This window comes from Otolemur garnettii, unplaced genomic scaffold, assembly GCF_000181295.1.
Source record: "Otolemur garnettii isolate 467f Iridium unplaced genomic scaffold, OtoGar3 scaffold00036, whole genome shotgun sequence".
NCBI lineage: Eukaryota > Metazoa > Chordata > Mammalia > Primates > Galagidae > Otolemur > Otolemur garnettii.
Window position 1 is genome coordinate 10,651,544 of NW_003852431.1, and position 2,438 is coordinate 10,653,981.

At 36.1% G+C, this 2,438-nt stretch overlaps 1 long non-coding RNA gene across 1 annotated transcript in view; it reads left to right on the plus strand.

Moving 5' to 3' along the window:
- Positions 1-2,434, plus strand: part of LOC105886977 — a 9,752-nt gene extending 7,318 nt beyond the window's left edge. The window contains exon 3 of the long non-coding RNA XR_001161283.2: positions 2,367-2,434. This is a non-coding gene — a long non-coding RNA (uncharacterized LOC105886977). The remainder of the gene's footprint in view (positions 1-2,366) is intronic.
- Positions 2,435-2,438: the final 4 nt, after the last annotated feature.

The following is a 2,438-nucleotide window of genomic DNA, read 5'->3' on the forward strand; positions in this document are numbered from 1 at the left end:
TAAGTAGCTGGGACTATTGGCACCCACCACAATGCCCAGCTGTATTTTTGGTTGTTTGATATGAAGGCTTACATTGAGACAATAAGATTAAGAAGTTCCTGGTTCAATTTTTGGATATCACTATTGAACTGAAATAAAAACTATCTCCCCTAAATTCTATTCTTGGATAATTAGCCACTTACTGAATATTCCTACTGCATTATCCTTAACATCATCTCTTAATGATACCTTTGGACTTAAAATATATGAAGTTCTGATTGATACATGGATCAGCATTCTCCCAGTTACACAGGATTAATTTTTTATAGCCATCTATATATGTATTTGAGTGTTTATATACAATATATATACATATTCAACATATATATGTGTATGTATATATATATGTATAGATGGCTATAACAATTTAATCCTGGATATATATATGTGTGTGTGTGTACATAGATATATGTGTGTATATATACATATATAGCTATCTTCCGTACTACATAGATAATCATCAGGACATAGTGATGAATCCATATAGGATCTGTTTAATCCTATTTGTCACCACCTTAGTTTAGGCATTTATAACCTGATACTTGGATTATTGTGTTCCAGTTTATTACAAATAAAGCTACTGGAATATTCTTTACTTTGTACATATGCACAAGTTTTTCTAGGTTCTATCCCTACTAGAATTGCTGTATACATAACTTTTATTTTTATGTGGGAAAGCCAGTTTTCCAAAACAGTGCCCCAATTTAGGTTTCTATCCACAGCACGTGGCACTTTCTTCCTTACCGCCCACCCTTCTTTGTCAGTGTGGGGAACTGTCAGACTTAAATTTTTCCATTTTAATAGATGTGTAGTAGTATCTCATTGTGGTTTTAATTTGTATCTCCCCCTTCCCTAATGAAGGTAAGCACTTTTTTATGTTCTTGATTCCATTTGAGGTTCTTGATGTGTACTATCCTTTCTCGGTTTTTGTATGAAGAACTTTTATTTAAGATGAGTTTATATAATCTTTTCCTTATGAAAGATGTTAACCTTTTATCAGGACCAGCTTGTCCTTAAATGCTGTAGCAGATTTATCCAAAACCAGTCTGAGACAGAAGGAAATTTTGGTCCCCATATCAATCCTATCTTTTATAAAAAGAAAGGTAATAACAACCAAAGCTTTTTGCCAAATCGGCATTCATTTGGTAGCAGTAGGTATAGTCTGCTCTGTACCAAGCTCAACTCTGGAAACAAGACAGACAAGATTCCACCACCCACAGTGTTATGTTTTAGAGTCAGATTTAAGAACAGCATTTACCCAATACTGTTTTATGGCATGGCGTCGCTAAACAATCACTGACAGAAATTACATAAAAAGTATTAAGGCAGCCAGTAATCAATACACTTTATAATCTTTGCAGTCAAATAGACTTTGGTTTCAGTTTTTATTCCCAAAACATGACTTTGTGCTTGCATGTTACCTAATCTCTCTGAAGTCAGGTTTTGTCATCTGCAAAATGGAAATAATAACCTGTAATGTTACGATGATTCAGTGAGGCATTTAATACACGTAAACAGCAGAGTACATCTCCTAGGTCACATAGCTGTCGTGACAGCAATGAAACCCAGAACTACTGGGTTCAGTGAATTATCACTGCTTATGCTAATGTAAGGTTTTAGCTTAAAGAAAGATAGGAATGGTTACCATGTATGCTTCAGTCATCTATGAAGATTATTTTACCCATCTTCCATTTTAGGACTTTTTGGGGGCATGGAAAGGGAAAAGGTATACATGGAGCAGGAAAGTCAGGCAAAAGAAGATCTTAAGCATTTGGGGTCCCCTGAAGTACAGAAGCAAAATTGAAGCCTATTAGGGAAAACTAGTACTGCCATATCTTCCTTCCAATGGGGCGGAGGTTTTTTTTTTTTTTCCACTTTTGGTTTTTTTTTCCTTTTGTAACTATAAGGGTGTTGTTTTCTGTTTTCTGTTTTTTTTTCTTTTTGAGACAGAGTCTCACTATGTCGCCCTCCGTAGAGTGCTATGGTATCACAGCTCATAGCAATCTCAAACTCTTGGGCTTAAGCAGTTCTCTTGCTGCAGCCTCCCAAGCAGCTGGGACAACAGGCACTCGCCACAATGCTTGGCTATTTTTTTGTTGCAATTTTCATTGTTGCTTAGCAAGCCTGAGTGGGGTTTGAACCTGCCTGCCTCAGTGTATGTGGCTGGCCCCTAACCACCAGCCAATGGTGTTTTCTAACTGTTTATATCCCATAATGCCATTTCATTTGATTATTACTCCTTTAGCAATATTAAAATGAAGATGAATAAATGTCTGCATCCGAAGCAATATTACTACTAATGTGTTGTTTGTGCTCTTTTGTTAAAGCTTATAGATCTTCAGTGGAAACTGGGTATGGCTGTGAGCTCGGACACTTGTAGATCTCTTAAGTATCCTTAC